Here is a 9,243-nt window from a genome sequence, read left to right as displayed (position 1 = left end):
AGAAAGAGAGAATTAGAGAAAAATTTTGCGTAAAAATTTTGGGGTAAACTTCTGAATTTGAAAATTACCTATTTATAGCGATAAAGAACTAGCCGTTGACACTAGAGTTTACATCGCGCGATATTATGAATATCGCTGGCGTTATTGAAAATATCGACCGCTAGAAACTCTGTCGCTCAGTGATTTTCCCATGGTTGTGCAACTCGTTTGCCATGCCACCTGATACGCCAAACAACATATTTTTGCCATATCCACGGGAATAGGCCTTAGAGCGAAAGAACGCTATTATGAAGCATTGCTTAACCTAAGTGTGGTGAATTCTTTTCGCTAATTGACTAGTGAGTGGAACAGATTTGTTCCTCATTTAAGCTAAGAGATGTCTCACGGAAACTGAACCGTACAGATATTTACGTTATGGAAATTGAGTTTTCATATGATTTTGGACCGAAACTTAATATTCAAGTTTCCCATAGTGATGTACAATTGAACTCTCTTCTTACTTGGCTACAATTCTCTCTTCGTCTCACGATTGCAGCAGAGATTACAGCTGTCATGGACCTCGTACCAGGAGCTGCCGTCAGATGCACCCGTGGCCTAATGGATAAGGCGTCTGACTTCTAATCAGGCGATTGTGGGTTCGAGTCCCACCGGGTGTGCGGTAGTTTTTTGTTACATATTTATAAAATATGTATTTATAAAAACAATAATGAGCTTAACAAACGTACGTCGTAGCCAGACAGAACTGAAGAAACATCAAGTAACTATATGCCCTCTAGTCGAAGAGATTCATAATCATATCGTCGTCATCGCTCTCTTCCTTCTCTTCCTCCTTCTTCTTCTTCTCCTCGGCGGCAGGAGCTTCAACACAGCAACACCAGCCCCAGAAAATCTCTTTGGTGATTTCTTCTTCTAGATCTTCATCTGCCTGTAAAAATCTATTTCACTCCTGAGTCGCATAGTATTTTTGAAACTCTAAACCCGATCTCCTCTTCTACAACCCAAAAAATCGATCTCATCTTGTGTAACCCTAAAACCGGGTAATCATTGAGGAAGTTGCAGTAATATCCAGTTGGATTAAGTTGTTACATTGATTTCTTGTTGGAGAAACTTGAAGATCCTTCATCTGCTTAAAATCTACATACTACTTAGCATCTCTTTTTGGTGGAGAAGGTGTTATGGATACAGAGTCGGGTTCATCTGCTTCTATGGATCGATTAAAGGAACTGTCTGTTGATGATTCGTATGAGTCTGATGGAAACATTAAGCAGGTTATTAGGTAGTTCTGGATCCAGCTATAATCTCATGAATGAGAATGATGATATGCGTACACATGATCCGGGACATATACATGACATCCTGCAAGTAGATGAAGACGAAAAATCCATATTTAAGCAGGTGTATAGAGAACTACATTGCAAAAATCATCCGGATATTATATGTAGTAAAACTAAGAAGAACATAGATTCGTCGGAAGATGATCATGAAGAAGAGGTTTTTGTTCCAACAAGGACGAAGGGGTTTGATGAATTATGCTCTGAATGGGGAAACAAGGATGATAATGCAATTAAGGCTCACATCAAAGCTAAAAAACAAGTTTATGAGATTAGACAGAACTACTAGATATTATGATAAAAGAGAATTGTATTATTGAATAAGATAATTTACATTGAGAACCCATAAGGTATATATATCGATACCATAACTTGGTATGCAAGACTAATACTTGTAAATCAATTCATACTAAATATATCAAACGCTAAATATAACTCTAAATACTAAAACTTTACATATAATATTTGTATACTCTAACACCCTCCCTCAATCTCATGGGGATTGGAAAAAACCACATGAGATTGGCCATGAAAGTTGTTGATGAAGTGCGGTGCCAATAAACGCCCGAGAAGTATAAGAAGAAGCGCGTCACCATTAAAAGAAGACCGATTCGGAGAACCGCCCAGCGAAAATAACATAACCATTGATGGAGCATATAAGAACCATTGATAAGACAAAAGAGAAGAAAAGTTGACAAAGAATGGATATGATAGGTGTTGGTTAGGCCTAAGTGGCTGTCGGGCTCGGGGCTTGGAAAGTGGAGTTTTGACGTTTAAGATGGAGTGGACGGTATAATGTGGTGGTCGGAAAGATTAGATGAAGGAGGCTATGGTGAAGATTCTTGGTGCCCTGAGGATGATTGAAGACGAGGAACTAAGTTGGTTCTGTTGTAAGGGTTAAGAAACAAAGAAGTGATGAGATAAGAGGGTTACTGTACGGAAGAAGCGCGAAGGCTTGCTTCTGATTACTGTTTTACGGCAAGGAAAAAGAATAGAAAAGTTAAGAAGGAAAGTGATAGATGGGATCAATTAATTAATTGATAAGAGGAATGGAGTATTGATCGTGGAGAAAGAAGAAGAATGCAAGATAGGTTGTAGAAGTAGGATTGGACCAGGTGAAGAAGTAGGGTCCTAGACGAACAAGAGGGAGATGGGAAGAAGTTACGCATGAAAACTCAACCGAGGAAGGAAAGATGGAAACAAAGAGAGAAAGGAAAGTGGAGGAGGAGGAGATGTGTTGGATGCAAATCTAATAAGAAAAACTAATCATATTGCAGCGGAGGAAAGATCCGGCGGACGGTAGCATTGAAGGCTACCGCCGCCGGTTAGAAAAGAAAACGAGGTGAGCAACAGGTCCGGATCGAACCTTCTGATACCAAGACAGAACTACTAGATATTATGATAAAAGAGAATTGTATTATTGAATAAGATAATTTACATTGAGAACCCATAAGGTATATATATCGATACCATAACTTGGTATGCAAGACTAATACTTGTAAATCAATTCATACTAAATATATCAAACGCTAAATATAACTCTAAATACTAAAACTTTACATATAATATTTGTATACTCTAACAAGATTCGTACCAACAGTTTCTACATGGACGGTGCAAATATAGGACTTGGAGCCATGTTACGTGATTCTTGTCAAAGGCAGATAGTTGGTTGGTCGAAGCTTGTTTGTGAATTCGATGACCGTGTCTCGTCATTCTATCACCAATTGGAAGGTGTTTCTTTAGGTATAAAGCTCTCCAAAGAGTATGACATCGTCTCCCCATTCTATCTTTACTGTATGTCTGAAGACGTTGCTTATTACGTGATGGCCAGTTGGAGTCGCAGGAAAATTTGTATATGTGGTTAGAAATCTAAGAGTGTTGAAACTCCCTGCAAAGACTGTAATCTGCTTCTGCTGTTTAGCATTTACAAAGTGGATCATGAAAAAATTTATAAACTCGTTTTGGATATCTTTTCTGATATCAAATAGAGGTCTTGCCTTCTTCGATGTGTCAGGGAGTAGAAAAAATGAGAATGATGGTGCATATTGGCTTGCCAAAAATGGACAAGGCAGAAAGATGAAACTATTGGAAATTAGTGAGTGAAGGTTTGGCAGAGTGTCTCTACCAGGATGTATCTGGTCTTCACTTTTAGTCGTTGCATTGTTGATGTGTGCTGGTTAAATAATCTTATCTGTTCATTCAGTTGTATACAAGTCTTTTTTTTTTCCATAGATTTCAGTTACAGAATGATTTTTCTTATGCTATGTCCACCAGTTAATGAGTTAAGGAGTTTCTCTTTGAATTGAAATTACTCCGGATCCTCTCGGAAATGCAATGCCATCCTGTATGAAATCCTCGTACCTAAGATTTGCCGGCAGATGCACCCGTGGCCTAATGGATAAGGCGTCTGACTTCTAATCAGGCGATTGTGGGTTCGAGTCCCACCGGTGTGCAGGATCTTTTCCCTATTTTTGTTACATTTTTTTTTATCGTGGCAGTTGAGGGAATAGTAGGCTTCACCTGTTGCTTGGACGGTCCAGTGACATCTCAGGTTAGACAGGACAAACGAGTTGCAGATTCCAGGGTTGCCAGTCGATTCAACAGTGCAAAGGTACTTGCAAAAGCTTCGGCTGGGAATCGGTTTCCTTAAATTGGTTGTCTTAGCCCATGTCGGGTTTGTCCTTGCTTTCTTCTTTGTCTTTGCTTACGGAATCAAGTACCTCAATTTCCAAAGAAGATGATGAGTGCCATGAATGGACAAAGAGCTCGAACACCTCACGCAAAGTTGTTTGATTTTATACTTAAATTAGAATATACGAGTTTATTTCAAGTTATAGGAGACGCATGTAGTTGCAGGAAATCCTACACTACACCCCTCATATGATTTCATTATTACTCAACTCATTTTTAGATTTACACTCTTAATTTTATTGATCAATCTTTGAATGTTCTTACAAGAAAAGATAAAGGAATCAAGAATGACCTCTTCTAGACTTTCTCTCTCCTATTTACTTGTTTCTTACTCAAAAAGATCTCTCCCTTCTTTACAACTTGAACGACTATTTATAGGGAAATACATAGTGGATGACAGCTAATCTGTCCTTTATTTTCGGGTATGGTCTGCGACATTCTCGCAACCTTACAAATGTTAATTTCGCAAGCTCTCTAATTTTCGCAGGACTATCACATCTTTCTCGTGATCTAGCTGACGTCGTTATCGTATCATTTCTGAAATTGTTCTGCGACGCTGTTGTTTGTGTTGTTGATAATTTCGCTGAGAATTATCGTTGCGAGATTCTGATCCTACATCTTGCCTCTTCTCATATCTTCTCTGCAAAGTAGAGAATGATGTGAGAAATGCCGCAGCTGTTCATCTCTTCATATTCTGCATTTATCACACGTATTCTTTCTTCCATTGTTTCTTGACACGTCTTCTGTAACCGCTGCTTTTCAACTCACGTCTTTTCGTCTTAATGGTGTTTATTTCTTCGAGTAAAAAAATCTCCTTTATATACTCTTCTTTCCACTTTCTTTTTACTTTCTCTTCTCTTTTTATTCTCTCATCTCTGCAACTCTGTTATTCTTCTGCAAGTTCTGCTGCTGTAATTTTCCCCCCTTCAATCTTATTTTTTTATTCATTCCCATACTCTATATTCAAATATGGCTCCAAGTGGTCATAGACATGAGAAGAATTTAAAAGATGTCCAAAAGATCTTGCTGGAAGGTTTCATACTCTCTATCATTCCTGGTGAAAGCCCAAGTCAATTCTTTTGTCAAACTTTTCTCTGATCAGTATTGTGATGATCAATCAATCATAATTTCGCTAGGTCATTCTCGCAGGTCTCCCCATTCCTCTTTATGACCCAGATCTTCCTTTTCTATGAAATTCTCGCTCACTCGGGATTTTCGCGCTATCTTCCAACTGAGTGGGACTGCATCCGTCTGATGCTAGAGTTCGCTAACCGTGGTGCTGGTAAAGGATCTCTATATCCAAAAACTTAGGATCCTAAATTCGCACCTAGAGATAATTGCTGAGAAATACACAGTAGCGAGTTTCTTTGAGAACTATGAACTTATCTCCATGAAGAAAGAGAATACTCGCTGGGGTATTCGCTTAAAAAGGAAAGATAACATTGATGAAGCTAAAATTCTCATGCAAGATATTGACTGGCATTCTGGTAAAAACAACTCCTCGCCAATCCAAAGATGATAAATGGTGTGTTTTTCCTTTAATGCTAAAAGGACCTTACATTGCTGGGTCAAATGTTCTTCCTGCGAATCTCGCTGCTTATCAACCTTGGGTTTTCTCTTGGCCCGAGAAGGAGAAAGAGGTATGTTTCTTCTTTTAGCTCACTTTATATTTCTTTATTGTCTTTATTATTTTTTCGCTAACTCTTGCGACATTCTGCAGATCCAAAAACTGAAAGATAGTTATAACAGGACTGGGAAAGCTAGTACTCTGTTAGCTCTTCGCTCATACACAGATGAGGTAAGAAATTTCTCTTATGATTTTAAACAGTATACTTTGCTTCCATTTCTTATTTCTATCTGTGTGTGAAGATTATTGCTGAAATAGAAGAACCTGCTGATGTTGCGAAGACTGGTGATAAAGGTAAAGGTGCTCTTCGCAGGAAAAATCAACTGCTCCTCCTTCAAAGAAAGGAAAGTCCGTTCTTCTTCTCCTTCAAATATTCCTCCTCACGAAAATTCCGAAAGTGACAAGGATGAGACATGATGATCTTGCCGCAAGTGAAGATTCCCACCTGAATCTTCTATGGCTAAGCTCTCTGGCCTCTTTTCTGATTCTCTACAAGGAATGGGAGATAGCCAATTCGCAATACCTGCAAGCTCTCGCTATTTGCGATGTCCCTTTGTGGATGGTGATAGTTCTCTTCGTGGAGTTTCTAGATCAGTGACTCCCGACTTCTTGCATTCTCTCTCAATAGTCTGGTATACTTTTATCCTTTTACTTCTTCATTGTCATAACTCAAAATTTCTTTCTATATTAATATTTTTTATATTTTCTCGCAGGCTGGAAAAGCTTCTTTTGCTGTTGCCTCAGACTAGAGAGAGACGCGAAAATCTTGAAAAGAAGAATCTTCAATTTCGCACAAAGAATGAAGAATTGGAAGCTGAAGTTAAAGGTCTTCGCGAGAAAAATAGACAATTAGAAATTGATTCTTCTTCGTATAAGAACAAAATCTCTAGTCTTCAGCAAGCTAATAATCAGCTTTACGGTATGTTACTTTTCTCTTTTCCCTTCATTCATTCATCCTGTTGTTTTATCTTATTTAAATGATCCTTTTTAGACATTTATGGTCTTTCTGATGAAGCTACCCTTCTTCGTTCATTTCCTAATGCCTTGGATAATGATACCCTTCTTGAGCGTCTTAACAATTCCTTAAATAGCTTCTCAAATGATAGAATTTCATCTCTTTCTCTAAATGAGCTTAGATCTAAATTTCGCCTCTTAGAAATTGACCATAGATCTAGTTTAGGCTTAGCCAACCGATTTAAGCGTCTCCTTTTGATTCTAAAGAGAAAACCAATGAGTTAAGAACCAAAATTAGCGGTCTCATAGATGATAAGGATCGCATCTCTGATCAAGGTGAAGGCTTTGGCGAAATTCCAAGAGACTCTTCTTGAAGTTCAACTTGAACGAGATGAAGCTAACCGCAAGAACATCGAACTCTGCGAAAGGGAAAATCAAATTCGTTCTCGTCTTCTTATAAGTAATGAGGATGAATTTGTTTGGGCTGCGAAAATCTTAGATGATGCTAGAAAATTTAGGTGTAAATGTTAGTCTCCAAGTTGAGCATACAGCCTTGATTAGAGATATGATTTCTGACAGAGAAGGTTACTAACTGCTCTTCTTTACTAATCTTTTGCTTCTTATGAATTTTCATCAAGTTAATAATTGATTGTCTTTTGCTCGCAGATTCTGAAAAGATATCGTGAAAAGATTGAGGAACTCGAAGCTGAAAAGGAGGAACTCGCAAAGAATCTTTCTTCTCGCAACGACAAGTATTCTAGATTAAAGAATCAAATCAAGATCACTGTTGCGAATTTTAAGAATGATGCTATGCATTTTCGCAATCAAACTATCCAAATGGTTTGTGACGATCATAATATCCTCATTCTGATTATCCTTGTCTCTTGGAAGAGATCCCACAGAATACTCCCAGTCTGATTATTCTGATAGCGAAGCTGATGATGAAGAATCTGATGGTTGAAGTTCTGATGGTGATGAAGATTCTGACGCAGACGAAGAAGGGAACAAGTCTGATGAAGATAATGAAGGATCAACTAAGAAGTAGTCTTTGTTTCTTTCTTTGATTCTCTGTAATACTTGTACATTTATTCCTTCTTTCTGTATATTTGTGTTTCTTTCATTTTGACCTGCATTCATTAAAACAATTCTTCCTTGCAATACAGTTAATCAATATAATCATTAATTTTTGAATCTTTGTGTAAATCTATCATATGGAGACAAATAACATTTTCTAATTTCATTCATTCCCATACTTGCCTCTGTTATTTGATCCAAATGAGAGATTTTATAAATTTTCTTATTTTATGCCTCAATTTCGCAGTTAATTATGTATAACTTCGCAATCTTATGCGAAGTGAATTTTGATTCTTTTCAAAATCTCATTCCTGTGTGGTCTTATTTTGCCTTCCTAATTAAAGGTCTTATTATGCCACCTCTTGTCATTGCGACAAAATCGCAGGACGTCCTTGCACTTTCATGCAAAAACCCATTGATCTTGCCTTAACTTTTTCTTTTGTATTATGGCCTCTTCAGGAATGTTGCGACAATATGACAGGCCTAAATATTCTTGCGAAAATAAGCCCCATGACATTGCCGTCTTGCGACGAAATCGCAGGACGTCTTCGCACTTTCATGCGAAAACCCATTGATCTCGTCTTATCTTTTCTTTTGTATTATTGCCTCTTCAGGATTGTTGCACAAATATGACAAGCCTTAATACCCTTGCGAATAAAAAGCCTCATGACATTTGCGTCTTAAGACACTTATCAGCTCCCTAATGGAGGGTGCCGCCCTTATCTCCCCCTGGTTGCCCCTTCAAGGAGGCGTACTTCTACCATACAAGGTTAGCTCTCCTCCCATCCAGTCTTAACAACAACCAGTTGTTTTCGCAGCCTCTTATCCCTTTTACCTATAGGGCTTATGGTTACGAGACTGCACCCTAAGTGGGGTTTTCTTCAGGCCGAGTGCAGTATAAGCCAAGACTTGTCAAGAATGGCAAAGTACGCTTCAAACGTCCCTGGCACTCTTGACTCAACCGTGTACCTCGGCGCCTTGATCAGATCTGCACTCCTTGGGAGAGTCCTTATTACCTTATTCGCCCAACCTAAGTCATATGCTTAAGCTGAGAATCCAAGGCGCCTCTCCCGGATGGGCTTTATTGACCCCAAATCTCCATGACTCAGGTTCCGGTGGCGGTGTAGCCTTTCCCTGAGCCATGCAACAGGTACCCCCTTATATGACGTACTTTAGATCTTACATTTGCCTCTTGCGAAATTGCATTCGCGAACTAGGGTGTACGCCATAAAGGTTTGCCCCTTTCTTTTTTTGTCATTTTTCTCTGACTGTCTTCTGTAAAATTCATTATCTCTGCGATAGTCTCGCAAATCATCATATTGTATCTGAATTTCACAATCTCAATTTTTCCATTCAATCAAATGTATTTTTGAGAATTTTACTTATTGCGAGAGTATCGCAACAACTTAATCATTCATACATTTGTTGTTTCTATTACCTTTGTCATCCTCTGCTTCTTTATTATTTTCTTCTACTGCTTCCTTGGTAGTGGTATGTTCATCATTTTTATTCTGAGCTAGCATTAGTTTCGCAACATCTCTTCTCCTTTCCTTTAGATTGCAT

General features: G+C 38.4%; 2 non-coding genes across 2 annotated transcripts; both read left to right on the top strand.

The window, feature by feature from the left end:
* Positions 1–583: 583 nt before the first annotated feature.
* On the top strand, positions 584–656 carry TRNAR-UCU. Its single transcript has one exon. It is a non-coding gene; the product is annotated as a tRNA-Arg (tRNA).
* Positions 657–3,714: 3,058 nt separating this feature from the next.
* TRNAR-UCU lies at positions 3,715–3,788 on the top strand. The gene has a single exon. It is a non-coding gene; the product is annotated as a tRNA-Arg (tRNA).
* The last annotated feature ends 5,455 nt before the right edge of the window (positions 3,789–9,243 follow it).

Source organism: Papaver somniferum, unplaced genomic scaffold, assembly GCF_003573695.1.
Source record: "Papaver somniferum cultivar HN1 unplaced genomic scaffold, ASM357369v1 unplaced-scaffold_160, whole genome shotgun sequence".
Lineage (NCBI taxonomy): Eukaryota > Viridiplantae > Streptophyta > Magnoliopsida > Ranunculales > Papaveraceae > Papaver > Papaver somniferum.
Note: the sequence above shows the minus strand (reverse complement) of the source record. Positions and strands in the feature narration are given on the sequence as shown.